General features: G+C 33.6%; 1 long non-coding RNA gene across 1 annotated transcript in view; it reads left to right on the top strand.

The window, feature by feature from the left end:
• Window positions 1–216: 216 nt before the first annotated feature.
• LOC135971030 (uncharacterized) overlaps window positions 217–16,505 on the top strand; it is a 328,545-nt gene continuing 312,256 nt past the window's right edge. Inside the window, exon 1 of the long non-coding RNA XR_010587055.1 lies at window positions 217–313. This is a non-coding gene — a long non-coding RNA (uncharacterized lncRNA). The remainder of the gene's footprint in view (window positions 314–16,505) is intronic.

Below are 16,505 nucleotides of genomic sequence, written 5' to 3'. Positions count from 1 at the left end.
GGGGAAGAGTAGTGTTTTCTTAGACTACTTCAAGACAAAGGAGAGTTGTTTTCATAGTACTTAGAATTATAGTCAATCCCTATAATAAAGGCAATTATATTTGCTGAGAATATATTTTATTGGCAGTGGTTTCACAGAGCCATATGGGTAGCTCTATTTTCTTCTTGGCTTCAGCTATGTTTGTCTCCCTTTTCCCCATAAGATTGCCTTAGATGTCTTACTTATAATATTTTAAGCAGTCTCAAGTCCAATGAGCTATTGCAACACCATGGCCTTGACAATAACTAAAAGTTTTCTCACCTTGGAATGGCAGGTAAGTGTGGATATATATTCATGATCTAATGAATCTATAATCATGTTTATGTACCAGCTGTTTGCTTTTTCTCAGCTGCAGTGAATTTTCTCTTGCTTTTTATTAACTCTCTTGGAAAAAGAAAAGAAAAAAAACACGGGCTATGAAAAGAGTCTTTTGATAAATATAAAGTTCTGACATTATGACTTTTCAAATATATATGTACCATGATGAAACTCAATATTCTAAGTAAACAAAATATATCTATGATATTTATTTTAATATTCTAACTTATTTTAGATGGAGAATTTAGTAAATGTACAATATGTGACTACAAATAAAACTGATTAGCATAAGGTGCATTAGTCATCTTGTTTTTCTGTCTCATCTCACAATCAAAGCCTTCCTAGATCAATCTTGCTTAAACAGGTTCTATATTTTCTTTGTTCTATTTTCCACTGAGTCTACTTCTCTAATTTTCTGATCTCAGTATAACAGTTTCATAAAATTGCTAATGTCTCAGTAGAATATGCCAAAAATGCTGAATAAATACATTAAATGTATTCAGAATTTGAATGGCTCGGAAAATAAAATGAAGATGTTAATTTCTTAGAAAGCTATTCTGAAGATTAGGAAAGTGTTTATGACCTTTAAACTAAGACTAATATGACACTTCTATGCTAGTTATAGCTACATGTAGATATATGTAAAATTTGGCTCATATTCCCATCCAGCCCAGGGATTGTAGAAATGTCATCTACTTAACCCAGGTTTCAGTAAATTCTTGGATCCTAACGTTTTCATAGCTGCCTCAGCCTGTAAAACTGTAGTGACTTAAGAAAATCCAGCCACACAAAGAATATTTTGAATACAATAGATGGCGCTTATGATCTCACAGGTGTGGTACAGTACATCACATGATCAAATCTTTGTTTCCCTGGTCAGAAAATACTCTGCTAAACCCAACAGCAAAAATAAGAAGTGGTTCTAAGTTCTTCATTAATTAATTCATTTATTTAACAAGTGCTTATGAACCCCTGCTAAGAGAGTGGCTTTCCTGGATCCTGAGAATTTAGCTGTGAGAACAAAATAGTCAATTATTTTTCCTTATGAGATTATATAGTCTACTGCATAGTTACAATGAGTAGATTAATAACAATTTCCCATGGCTTGAGCACATGCTGGAAACACATCATCTACCCAAATAACTTCCTTTACACAAAACAAATATAATTAGCCTGTGATCACATAATTTTATTTTTTTCGTTACAAATATTATGAAGAGAGAAGGGTTGATAATTCTGAAAATTTGACAAATTGTTCATTGATTTGGTTTTTATTATTTTAAACTAATTTATTAATGCAGTTCACTTTCTAAATGCATAATCTAAATTTCTTGATTGTGTAATATTTTATATAATTCTTATTTTCAAATCAAGACAGGCATTTTAAAATTGCAGATGCAATATGTAATTAATTTTCAATTATTAATATTTGCATTCTAATTTAGTCTAATTTTATCTAAATTTCTGATTATTTACTTAGAACAGATTTCCACAAAGAGTGAATTTAAAAATGCTTAACATTTAATGCTAATTTGCTATAAAATATAAATTTTTTAAATTACAGTTTCACTAGCATTGTATGCCCATCTTATCACTTGTAGGCTCTTATTTATACCAAAATTTTAAATTTTTGTCTAACTTGAAAGAAAATAAGAATCCCATGTAATTTTTTAAATTTCATAATTATTTGATTCCTAGTATGGATAAACATGTTTTTGTATGTTATTAAATGTATTTATCATTTAATATCTTTACTGTTATTATTAATGCAATATATTTACATTTCTAAGAAGAAAAATAAAATAGCGTTAAGAAAAGCACTCCATTTCCTCCCACTATCAACATCTACCAATTCCTACTACTGTTCCCCAGGCAAGCTCCCTTGACTCTTTTAGGTCATTCTTCTGTCACTTACCACTACATCAATACTTAATACTCTTTCTCATATATTTTAATTTATGAATTTCAGATAATAGCTATTTACAATATATGAGAACTTTGCTCATTTATTTGACCTTACAACCAAACATCTTCCCACCATGTGTATATCCCTGTTTTAATTACTCTATCTGCTGCATTAATTTTCTTAAATAGTTTGGCAAATATATTTATTCCATTAATTATCACTTGACTTATTATGAAGGCACTATAAACATTACTGCTCTCTTAAGTTGCTTCCACCTCTAGATAGCTGCAATCTTTATTGTAATGCTATATTTTCCAGGTTAATGATTTACGTTCTGTCCTTTGAACACTACATAGCAATATCTTTAATTTTTGTCTAATGATAAGAAAACATGATCAAGAGTTTACATTATTATATTTATGCAAAATTTTTCACTGTGAAACATAGCAATGTATTTAAGAAATAAGTCTTATATACTGTTTTAATAATTTAGATTCTTTTTTCATGAAATACATGGCTTTATAATAGTCAATTATTTTCACAAACTGTCCAGCTAATGAAGTCCTATTGAGTCTTCTTTATTGGCTAGAACTTCCCTCTCTTCACCTTCAATTTTTCTGCTCCACTGTGGTTTTGTATTCTTAGCCAATCACCTGTCATTCTGTGGTGCATTTCTACCATGGAACCATTCTTTTTGGGACCTCAGTCTTCCCTTTTCTTAATTTATTCCTTCCATTGCTGCAACATATCCTTACTACTTCCCTGCAGCAGGTTTGTAGGATGTAAATGTTTGGGTCCATTTAAGTCTTGAAAAATGCACTTTTCTTACCCATACCAAGTGATTGATGAATTTGTTATGCATAACATTTTAAGTTATAATAGTGATGATAATTAACATTTATTGAGCAGTAACTATTTTCTAGGCACCATTCTGATTGTTTTAGATGTGTTTGCTCACTTTTCCTTCAAACCACCTTATGGATTTGGTGCTGTTATTGATACAAGTATAAGAACTATAAACACAAAGTTTCAGTAACTCAATGAAAGTCACACAGCTAATAAATGGCACATTCGAACACCGGCAGTGTCCTTCCAGAAACACATCTGCTAAGTATTATACTCGACTGGCTCTGCTTTTAGAAATCTTAGTACCCATCCCAGGCAGAGATGGGTAGGGGAAACCTGAAAAGAGAACTTCACTTAAAAGGGTCCTTCCCTGACAATGGCCACACAAATGTGTTCACATGGCCAAGTATTTCTGCATGATTTGAAAAAGTAATATATATATTTAAGACCTATATTTAAAATATATGTTCGAGATCATATATTTAAGACTTATATGTCTTTCTACACTCTTAATTTTATTGATATGTTTTAAATTTCATTGTAAATCTGACAAATACAAAAAATGCACTCTTCAGTAAAAATCACAGTAAGGAAATCTAATGCTCTAAAGGACAATGAACAAGCTCCAAAATGGGACAAACCAAACCCCAGTATATTGGTAATTAAAGCAATTTAAACATAAGTGAATATGATCAAATATACTACAGATTTTAATTATATTTTGCACATAGTATAAGGCCATAAGATATTTTATGTGGGTTAGTTAAATGGTCATATTTTAATTCAGAAAACTCATTTTGAAACAATAAAGATTTATTATGGTAAAAATTCAGTTATAAATTAATATATTGCTAATTGAAATAGGCCAAAATGTCAAATAAAGCAATGTAAATGGGAATGGAGAGGAAAAACAAAGGAAAAAGAGTTTGAGACCCATTACACAGGTGGATACAGCAGCAATTAATAGATTGAATAAAGGTAGATGAGGGGCCAGAAAAAATTAGTACGTTTCATAATCTTCTTGCTTAACTAAATGAACAGTTGTGTTGTTTTGCAAAATGTTTCACTGAGGGAAGAAGCAAGTTTGAGAGGAAAGGCAATGTATTCATTTTTGTCATGGATTAGCTTAGGTTTGTAGTGCCAGAGATATACAACCCCATTTTTCTAAATACTCTGTAACTCTCTGCTTTCTTCGATAGAGCCAGAGGAGTTGACTTGGCAGGGTATACCAACTTATTTTCCATCAACATAGTTATTCGTACATATGTTTTCTGACCCGAGATGTAAAGTTTTTTTAAAAGCTATACTGTACAATCTTGCCAGAGCTGATTCAATTTGGAAAAAGAACATGTTTCTTCTATTTAAATTTAGCTTTCTTCTCTCTGTTCGTCTATTTTTATTAATACTTTCAAGCCCGAAATGTACTTTCTTGAGGTTTAGAATTTATATTATAATAAAGGAGACAAAATGCCAAAATATTCATTGTTGCTGTTAAGATGGTGCTGGGAATAATTTCTATAACGTTTTTCACTGTTTTCTTATTTTTTTACTGGAAGGTTCTCTTTCTCCATTGATATTTTTAAGATCTTCTGTTAGTCTCTGACATTCTACAGATTTTTTCAATATGTTTGAGTATACTTTAGATTTATATCTTGTTTGAAATGTGTTCTTCTTGTGTCTAAGGGTTTATAGCTTCCATCAATTTTTAGTCATTAACGCTTCAGAGATTTAATAGCCCATATTTGTTTTTTCCAATTTCTTTTCCTGGAAGTTTTTTCACCATTGTTCTTATCATTGTCTTTATATATATATATGTTTTTCCTTTTTGTATATATGTCTGCATTCTCGACACTTTTCAAATCTATTTTACAATTTACTTTTTTCCTTTAAATGAGTGTAATCTGATATTTAAACTTAGTACTCATTTTAAAAAATAATGTGGTGGAAAATAATTTAAATGACAAAATAAAATTGTTTTAACAAATATATACACTTTTGTAAATACAACCACAATTAAGATATAAAATATTTATCATCTGAAATTTCCCTTGCTCCCATCTTCAGTGACCTTCATACCTCACCTAAGGCTACCACTATTATGCTTGGCTTTTCTTCTCTTGAGTTTAATATAAATGAATCATAGCTATATGCTCCTTTGTGTCTGGATTGTTTTTATTTAGCATGATGATTTTCAAGTCTGTCTATGTTGTTGTAAGTGTCAGTAATAGGTTTCTTTGTATCTCAAAGTAGTATTCCATTACAGGAGTATTTGTTTGATCATTCATTAGTTAATAGACAGGTACATTCTTGCTAACTGCTATAAAAGCTGTTGATCTTTGAGTTAATATATGTTTTCATTTTTCTTGGGCAAATATGTGGGAATGGACCTGTTGGGTCATGAAATAAGTACATTTTAAATTTCCTGAGAAACTTCCAACATGCTTTTCAAACTGACAATGTCATTTTATATTACAATTATCAAAGTATTGTAGTCTCAGTTGCTCTGAATCCCTGCCATCACTGAGTATTTTTGGTCTTTTTAATTGTGCCTACTCTAGTGGATATGTAGTGGCATCACATAATGATTTTAATTTGCATTTATTTGATAAATAATGATATTGTACCTCTTTTAAGGTATATATTAGCTGCATGAATAGTCTTTTTTGAACTATCACTTCAGATATTTTACACTTTTAAAAACTGAACTATTTTTGACGTGAGTTGTAATAGTTATTTATATATTCCAGATTCCAGTCCTTGTCAATACAATGTGTTAAGAATATTTTCTTCCTGTCTGTGACTTGCCTTTTATCTTGTGGTGCATTTTGAAGAGATCCTTGAAGCTTTGAAGTTAACTGATCTCTTAATAATTTGTATATTTTTGTGCCCAATCCCCCAAATCATTGCTTTATATAAGGTCACAAAAATTGTATCTTTTTATTGTAGACATTTTACAGTTTAAGATTTTAATTTTGGTCTAGGATCCATTTGGAGTTAATTACTATACATGCTGCAAAGTAAGGGTCAAGGATTGAGTTTCTGTTTTTAGTTGTGTACATAAGCATCTGTTCCACCCCTCTTGGTTGAAAATGCTGTCCTTTACCCACTGTATCACCTTGGTTCTGTCCCTTTTGTCATATCAAGCATATGGGTTTTTCTCTTTTATTTTGCATGGATTCGTGTTGTGTGAATCTCCATCAAAGGCATCTTTAAGTCCTGGATGTAATTACTTCTAAAGAGGAATTTCTTGCTTATCTCTTAGTTGCTCAGGGATACTGTCAAATCATAAACTTTTTATAAAATTAATTAATTTCCCAGACTGCCTATATTTTGTTAATTCAAACCCAAACGTGTCTAAAGATAGAATTGTGTTTGCAAATTCCAATGCCTATGCTAAGACAGAAGTACGTTATTTGGCATTGCCTTTTGCAGGCAGTGATACTTCTGATGGTGCATACTTTAATTGAGAGTGTATCCCTGTATTAGCCTGGGTTTTCTGGAGGCTCTGAATATATATACTGTGTGTGTGAATGAGAATATTTATGTGTGTCTGTGTGTATGTGTGTGTATAGTATGTGTGTGTATATATGTATATAAATACAGAAAAAGTATAACTTATTTATATATTTAACAAACTGTATATATAATTTTATAACACTACACATGCACATACACCCACACACATACATACATACATATAAACTGTTCCAGAGAAAAGTAAAAGACAATTCAATCTAAAATACAACTTAGTGAGTCTATATAATTTTTAATTCCATACCAAGCCATCACCATTTACAATATAATAAAGGAAAAACATTGTTAATTGTACTTTTCAATGCATGCAAGCATACCAAATAAATATATTTTTATTCATTATTTTGTGTTTTAAATTAGGTATTGGTGATATTCTTTCATGACTATTATACTTAATTTGTATCTTTGAATACATTTATAGTAAGTTTTGTTTTGTTGACATGGAGTCTCACTCTGTTGCCCAGGCTGTAGTGCAATGGCACAGTCTCGGCTCATTGCAACCTCCTCTTCCCAGGCTCAAAAGATTCTCCTGTCTCAGCCTCCCAAGTAGCTGGGATTGCAGGCATGTGCCACTGTGCCCAGTTTATTTTTGTATTTTTGGTAGAGACAGGGTTACACCATGTTGCCCGGGCTGGTCTTGAGCTCCTGACCTCAGGTGATCCACCTGCCTTGGCCTCCCAAAGTGCTGGGATTACAGGCATGAGCCACCACACCTAGCCTACAGTAAGTTTTTAGCATTAAAAAATGGTGAAGCAATTTGAGTTTTTGACAAGGACTTGCCATTGCCGTCCTATATCTCTTACATAGGAGGTACATTCATACTTGATAATATATCTCTATCGCTACCTTTGATGGAACATGATGAGTCATTCAACTCAGAGAAAGCAAATTCATTGATTGAATTCAGAAAATCTATTTTCTTTTTCTTTCATTTTTTTCTGAGAAACCCTTGTTAAGAAGGCGTTATCAGTGGAAAGGTGTACTTTGCTGTGCTGGGTCACATTGAGTTTAAAAAATCAAAAGAATCTGTGCCTTCTAAGTTGTTGTGACTCATCAAACATTCCATTACGGCCATAACACCTGTGACATACATTAGCTTTTAATATTTGACCAGTGATTAAAGTAAACTGAGGGTCAAGTAAAGTACTAGTCAAATATTAAAAGCTTATGTATATATAGATCAACTAAGAACCTTATTAAAATATAGATTGTGATACAGGTCTGAAATGAGGCCTGAGATTCAGTATTTCTAATAAGCTCCCAGCTGAAGTCATACTGATATTCTGAGGACCACCTTTTTGACAGAAATGTCCTAGACATGCTATTGACAAAGAAGTAAATACAGAAGAAATATTGTCAACGCTCACTAAGTGGTGGAAGAAAATCTAAGTCATCCGTCTTTAGTGTGAACTGTAATTCAAAAATATTCTTGAAGTTTACCCGCAATCAGTGAAGGTATGGGAAGCATAGTTTATTGATTATACTTCTCTTTTAAACTTTATTTAACATAAATTCCCCTTCTAATTAAAATATTTTTTCAGAAATAAAGTACTTAAAATCTGTCTTTTTGTAGTACACAAACCCTTCAACTATTTTTAGTCATAACAATATTTCTACAAAAATATATAATTATAGATGATGTTGAAACTTACACTGGCCTTAGATTCTATCTTTTTAAATAAGGTTTGACCTGGACTCTGAGAATTTAGTGATTTAAAATTAAACTTATAATATTTATTATTAGTGATTCTCCTGCCTCAGCCCCCCAAGTAGCTGAGATTACAGGCACTAGCCACCACGCCTGGCTTATGTTTTGCATTTTCAGTAGAGATGGGGTTTCACTGTGTTGGCCAGGCTGGTCTTGAACTCCTGACCTCATGATCTGCCTGCGTTAGCCTCCCAAAGTGCTGTGATTACAGGTGTGAGCCACCACGCCCGGCCTTATTATTGTCTTAATGGCTATTATAAAAAACATACTACCTGCAAAATATCTTTTGATTTTTGCTTAGTGTATAGAAAGCTCTAAAGAACATTGCCACACATCCTATGTCATCACACTATCAAGACAATTCTAGATATTATACAAAATCATAGTTTTTCTTGAACTTATAGGGAGCTAAAGTCACAGATATGCAATTAGCCTAAAATTTCAGAAAGGATAGATACAACATAAGCACAGGCCCAGTTTACTTAGCTGGAAGCAGGATGAAGATAGGATTGTGGTAGTTCTATTTTTTTTTTTTATTGGGGGACCTCCATACCATTTTCCATAATGGTGGTACTAATTTACATTCCCACACACAAAGTATAAGAGTTCCATTTTCCCTACCTCCTCATCAACACTCGTTATCTTTCATCTTTTCAAAAAAAAGCTATTCTATCAGGTGTGAGGCAATATCTCATTGAGGTTTTAGTTTGCATTTCCTTCATGATTAGTGATCCCGAGCACTTTTTAAATTGTACCTGTTTGCCATTTGTATATCTTTTGAGAACTCTCAGTTTAGCTCCTCTACCCATTTTTTAATTGAGTTGCTTATTTTCTTGCTATTGTTATGGTTGTTTTTATATTTTGAATATTAATACCTTATCAGATGTATGGAGTTCAAATATTTTCTATTATTCTGTGGGTTGTCTTTTTCTTTGTTGTTTCCTTCACCGCACTGAAGCTCTTTAGTTTGATTGCATCTCATTTGTCTATTTTTGCTATTGTTGCCTATGTATTTGGGGTCATATCCAAAACCTTGTTGCCCAGACCAATGTTGTGAAGCTTACAGTTTTAAGTCTTAATCTATATTGAGTAGATTTTTTGATGTGGTAATAGACAAGAGTACTTTTTCATTTTTCTGCATGTGGATATCCAGTTTTCCTCACACCAGTTATCAAAGAGACTACCATTTCTCTGCTGTTTGTTCTTGGTAACTCTGTCAAAAACTAATTGACCATAAATGTGTGGGTTTATTTCTGGGCTTTCTATTTTGTTCCATTTTGTGTGTCTGTTTTCACTGCAGTAGCTTGTTGTTTTGATGGGAGATACTTTATGTTTTGAAATCATTTAAATAATTCTAGTTCATCTAAACTCATCCAAAAAATTGAACTGGAGAGAATACTTCCAAACTCATTTGACAAGACCAGCATTACCTTAATACCAGAGGCAGAAAAGAACACACACACAGAAAAAAGAAAATGAAACATCAACATCCCTGATAAATATAGATGCAAAAATCCCCAATAAAATGTTAGTAAACCAAATTCAACAGCCAATTTACAAAATCATTCATCATGCTCAAGTGGGATTTATCTTTTGGATGCAAGAATGTTTCAACATATGCAAATCAAGAAATGCTATATACCACATCAATTAAAGGAAGGATACAAATCAAATAATTATCTCAAAAGATGCAGAAAATGCATTTGAAAACATTTAATGTCCTTTCATGAAAAAAAAAAAATCTCAACAGTTTAGATACAGAGGCAATATACCTCAACATAATGAAAGTCATGTATGACAAACTCATAGCTAACATCATTCTCAATGGTGAAAGTTTGAAAAGTTTTCCTCTAAGACGAGGAACAAGACAAGGATGCCCACTCTCACCACTTCTTTTCTTTTTTTTTTTTTTTTTTTTTTTCTTTTTTTGAGACGGAGTCTCACGCTGTTGCCCAGGCTGGAGTGCAGTGGCGCGATCTCGGCTCACTGCAAGCTCCGCCTCCTGGGTTCCCGCCATTCTCCTGCCTCAGCCTCCTGAGTAGCTGGGACTACAGGCGCCCGCCACCGCGCCCGACTAATTTTTTGTATTTTTAGTAGAGACGGGGTTTCACTGTGGTCTCGATCTCCTGACCTTGTGATCCGCCCGCCTCGGCCTCCCAAAGTGCTGGGATTACAGGCTTGAGCCACCGCGCCCGGCCCACTTCTTTTCAACATAATGTTGAATGTCCTAGCCAGAACAATTAGTTGAAAGAAAGAAAAGGATTCCTAATAAGAAAGGAAGAAGTGAAATTTTCTCTACTTGCTGACAGTATGGTCTTACATATAGAAAATCCTTAAGAGTATATCAAAAACTGGTAGAACTGATAAACGAATTCAGTAAATTTGCAGGATACAAAATCAACATACAAAAATCAGTAGTATTTCCAATACTAATAATGAACCATCTGAAAAAATAATAAAATAATCTTATAATAGCAACAAAAATTAAATACTTAGGTATAAATTTAACCAAGGAGGTATAAGGCCTGCATACTGAAAAACATAAAACACAGATGAAAGAAATTAAAGAAGATATAAATAAATGGAAAAGTATTCAGCTCACGGACTGAAAAAATTAATATTGTGAAACTGTACATACTACCCAAAGTGATCTACAGATCATTATGATCCCTATTAATATTCCAATGTCATTTTTAACAGGAATTTAAAAAATCCTTACATTATTATAGAACCACAAAAGGCCCTACATAGCCAAAACAATCTTGAACAAAAAGAACAAAGCTGGAGTTATCCCCTAACTTCTCAAACAGATTATTAGAGGATGAATGCCCGAGCCTGAGAATATTAGACAGAAGGAAAGTTCACATTCAACTGCAGGCTATTCTTGAATCTCACTGGGTGCTCACAAGAAAGATTAGCAGCAAGGTAGTGAGAGAGAAAGTGTTCCAGTGGTATAGGCCTGTAGAGGGAAAGAGTTCCTGCTCGGGGAAACAAAACCCTGTACAGATTTCACTTTCTTAAGGAATAAAAGCTTTGATGTTGGGTGGAAGAGGGGGAGGCTTATCCCACTGAGGAAAGGGCAGCAAATCTTGTCATGTACTTTTGCAGAACACTAATGAACATTTATCATATTTGGAGAGAGAGAAAAGAAAAAGCCTGCTACCTTTGGGGAAGGCACAGGAAATCGCGTTTAATCTAGAACATTAGACATCTTCTATGTTGAAGCAATGCAAGATCACTGAGAAAACCAGACTCTAAAAATCTTAAACACAGGTCTTGCCTAAGATTGAGACTGAAATAGGACAGTAGACTGTGTACAGCTACATTTCACCCTCCAATGAGGTTAGAAGAGATCTAGTGATAGAGGACAGCAGTCTAACACTAAGGGCATAACAAAAACATGGCAAGTGACCCTCTCAAATGCACAGGCTCAGAGAGAAAGTCAAAAGTAGAAGACAGAAAAGGAACATTGAAAAAAAATCTCTGTTGGTCTAACCCCAAACCCTAAGCAAAAAGTAAGGGCTAATGGAATTTGAAGCTTATGATAGACCAATGGTAACCATAGCAACAATAAAACCCTTACCCAGCTTAACACTAGTTTAGATTAACTCCCACTAAATGCCTGCAGAGAAAAATAATGCATAAATATTATTTACCTTCTTATCTACCTCCCTACACACAGTGTCATTTTCAGCAAAAAAGAAAAGACATAAGAAAATTTCAGAACATTAATTCACTAGCAAGAGACCAAGCAATCAACAGAACCAGAAGTACATAAGACCCAGATTTTGGAACTACCAAACAGTAAATCTGAAGTAACTATGATTATTTTTTTAAAAGCATTAGTGAAAAAAATCAAAAACATGCAAAAACAGATGAAGATTTTCAGCAGAGAGAGTAAAACAATGACAGAAGGTAAAATGAAAATGTAAACAAGAAAAATCATGGTAAGAAAGATGATGATATTTCAACAGGTTTGGCAAACACTCAATGCAGCTGAGGAAAAAATCAGTGAACTTGAAGAAATGTTGATGAAGTTTGAAAGATATGTGACACTGAGGAAATGACAATAGACATTATTCAAACTAAAACATAAAGGAAAAGTAAAGTGTAAAAGAAAATAATAGAATATATTGGCACTGGTCTATATCAGATGGTCCAACATACATGTAAATAAATCCCACAAGGAATAGAAAGATAATGAGGCAGAAGTAGTATCTGAAGAAATAATAAGTGAGATTCATATGAAAATAATGAGAGACACATGAAACCATAATTTAACAAAGATCAGAGAACATCAAGCAAACTATTTTTTAAATAGCAAAGTAGTAAATTAAAAACTCCTAGACACAACATATTCAAAGTGTTCAAAACCAAAATGCAGAGGGAGAAAGAAAACCTTAAAGGTAGCCAGAGACAAAAGGCACATTACACATGGAGGAACAGAGATAAAAAGAAAATATACACGCAGACAACAAGAACGTGGAAAAAAAAGCTCAACATCACTGCTCATTAGAGAAATACAAATCAAAACCACAATGAGGTATCATCTAACATCAGTCAGGATTATTAAAATGCCAAAAAAAAAAAAAAAAACACCCACCAAAACAGTTGCTGGTGAGGTAGTGGAGGAAAAAGGAACACATACACTATTGGTAGGATTGTAAATAAGTTCAACCTTATGCAAAGCAGTGTGGCAATTCTTCGAAGAATTAAAAACAGGTCTACCCTTCTAACCAGCAATCCCACTACTGGGTACATATCCAAAGGAATATAAATTGCTCTATCATAAGGACACCAGAATGCATATGTTCATTGCGGCAATATTCACAATAGCAAAGACATGTAATCAAGCTAAATGCCCATCAGTGGTAGACTGGATAAAAAAATGTGATAGACATGTTATCACTTACAAGTGGGAGCTAAATGAAGAGAAAACATGGACACATAGAGGGAATCAATGGACATTGGGGCCTACCTCAGGGTGGAGGATAGGCGAATGGAGAGGATCAGGAAAAATAACTATTGAGTACTAGGCTTAACTTCTGGGTGAAGAAGTATTCTGTACAACAAACCCTGTGACTTGAGTTTATCCATGTAACAAACCTGCGCATGTACCCCTGAACTTAATACAAAAGTTAAAAAAAAAAAAATACAACAGCCTTCTTGGCAAGAGGACAGTGGACTGAAACATTTAATGCTGAAAGAAAAAAATAACCCACCCAGATTCTATATGTAGTTTTTCTTATTTTTTTTCTTCCTATCTTCAAAGATTGAAGGAGAAAAACAGACTTTTCAGAGAAGGAAAACAAGGAGACCAGTAGACCCACATTAAAAAAAAAAAATTAATGAAACTTCTTTAGGCAGAAAGAATGTGACACTAGTAAAAAAAACATGAATTGCTGGGCGTGGTGGCTCACGCCTGAAATCCCAGCACTTTGGGAGGCCAACAGTGGGCAGATCACCTGAGGTCAGGAGTTCAAGACCAGCCTGACCAAGGAGAAACCCCGTCTCCACCACAATTACAAAAATTAGCTAAGCATGGTGGCACATTTCTGTAATGCCAGCTACTTGTGAGGCTGAGGCAGGAGAATTGCTTGAACCTGGGAGGTGAAGGTTGCAGTGAACCGAGATTGCTCCATTGTACTCCGGCCTGGATAACCAGAGCGAAACTCCGTCTCAAAACCAACCAACCAACCAACCAACCAACCAACCACACACAAACTTGAATCTATCTACACAAGTAATGGAGCTGAAAATGGTAAAATCAAAGTAGAGATGGATTTATTTTTAAAAATGTTAGTATTTCTAAAAGTTAATTGTTAAAGCAAAATTAATAGCAATGCATTATGTATCTATAACATGTAAAAGTAAAACTTATATCAGTAATACCAAAAAGTATGGAAGGTAGAAATTGTGTGGTGGTAGAAATGTTTTGTTGTATGGTGTAATACACTACATGTAAAAAGGTATTATATTGTTTAAGGTAGACCGTGATTAAAGATTGTACATTCTTTAAACATTTAAAAAGTGTAAATAAGAAAATAATGGAGAATAATTTTGGAACGTAAAATTGATAAGACTAAATACATTGCTTTCTTATATGAAACACATAATGATGCCCACAGTAACTGTGAAATTTCTTCAAATCTCTAGTTAATCAAAGGAATTAATGAGTATTCATGAGTCATTTAGGAGAAATAGAAGAAATAGCTTAAAAGTTGTGTGGAACCACAAAAAGACCCCAAATAGTTAATGCAATCTTGAGCAAGAAGAAAAATGGTGAAGGCATTATGCTTCCTGATTTTAAATTATATTACAAAGCCATAGCAATCAAAATAGCATGACACTGGCATAAAAACAGACACACAGACCAATGGAACAGAATAGAGTTCATAAATCAACCAACACATACACAGTCAACTCATTTTCTACAAAGCTTACAAGAATAGACAATGGAGAAAGAATAGTCTGTTCAATAAATGGTGTTGGGAAAACTGGAAATCCACATGCAGAAGAATGAAATTGGATCCTTATCTTAGATCAAACATAAAGATCAACACAAAATGGATGACATACTAGAACACAAGACTGGAAACTGTGAAACTCCTAGAAAAAAATATAGGAGGAAAGGTCCTTGAAATTGATCTTGGCAATGATTTTTGGGGCACATTACCAAAAGTACCAGCAGCAAATACAAAAATAAACAAGATGCACTGCATCAAACTAAAATAATTCTGCACAGCCAAAGAAACTATTAAGAGAATGAGAAAGCAACTTATGGAATGGGAGAAAAATATTAACAAACTATATATCCATGTGATAAGAGGCTAATATTTAAAACATATAAGCCAGTTATACAACTCAACAGCAAAAAAACCCAATAACGTGATTTTTAAAATGGGCGAATGACCTGAATTGACAGTTCCCCAAAGAAGACATTGAAAAGGTCCAACAGGCATATAACATCACTAATCACCTGTTGTTATGACTATTCTCAAAAAGTCAAAAAATAACATATGTTATCAAGGATGTGCTAAAAAAGGAACTCTGATGCACTGTTGATGGGAATGTAAATAGGTAAAGCCATTGCAGAAAAAATATGGAGGTTTGTCAAAAAAGTAAAAATAGAATAGAATATGTCCAGTAAATCTACTTTTGGGTATATATGCAAAGGTAATTAAATAATTATCCCCGAAAGCTATCTGTATACCCACGTTCATTGCAGGATTATTCACAGTAGCCACAATATAGAAACAACTTAAGTTTCTGTTTATGGATGAGTGGATAAATAGATTGTACTATGTATATACAATGAAATATTATTCAGCCTTAAAAAAGGAAGAAAATCCTGCCATTTGTGATAACATGGATGAACCTAGAAGACATTATGCTAAGTGAAATAAGCCAGACACAGCCAAATATGGCATGATTTTACTTACATGTGGAATCGAGAAAAAGTTGAGCTCATAGAAACAGAAAGTAAATTGATGGTTAGTTACCAGTGGATGGAGGGGGTGGGGGAAAAGGGAGATATTGGTTAAAAGATACAGTCTTTGTGTTATAAGATAAACAAGTGTGGAGACCTTATATATATCAGTACATATGTATATAGTTAATAATAACATATTATGTACTTGAAATTTTCAGAGATAAAAACTCTTCTCACCCAAAATACAACTGATAAACAGGTGATGGATATGTTAGTTAGCTTGATTGTGGTAATCATTTCACAAATGTATACATATAACATCTCATTGTGAACCTTACATATACACAGTTTTAATTTGTCAATAAATATGGAAAACATGTTTTAAAGTTTTTATTTTTTGAGACGGAGTCTTGCTCTGTCGCCCAGGCTGGAGTGCAGTGGTGCGAACTCAGCTCACTGCAACCTCTGCCCTCAGAGTTCAAGCGCTTCTTCTGCCTTAGCCTCCTGAGTACCTTGGACTACAGACATGCACCACCATGACTGGCTGACTTTTGTATTTTTAGTAGAGACGGGGTTTCACCATATTGGCTAGGCTGGTTTCCTAACTCCTGACCTGGTGATTCGCCCTCCTCAGCCTCCCAAAGTGCTGGGATTACAGGCGTGAGTCATTGTGCTCAGCCAAAGTTTTGATTTTTAAAAGTGAGAATGAAACTATAAGCAGG

The sequence above is a fragment of the Macaca fascicularis genome, chromosome 5, assembly GCF_037993035.2.
Source record: "Macaca fascicularis isolate 582-1 chromosome 5, T2T-MFA8v1.1".
NCBI classification, from domain to species: Eukaryota; Metazoa; Chordata; class Mammalia; order Primates; family Cercopithecidae; genus Macaca; species Macaca fascicularis.
Note: the sequence above shows the minus strand (reverse complement) of the source record. Positions and strands in the feature narration are given on the sequence as shown.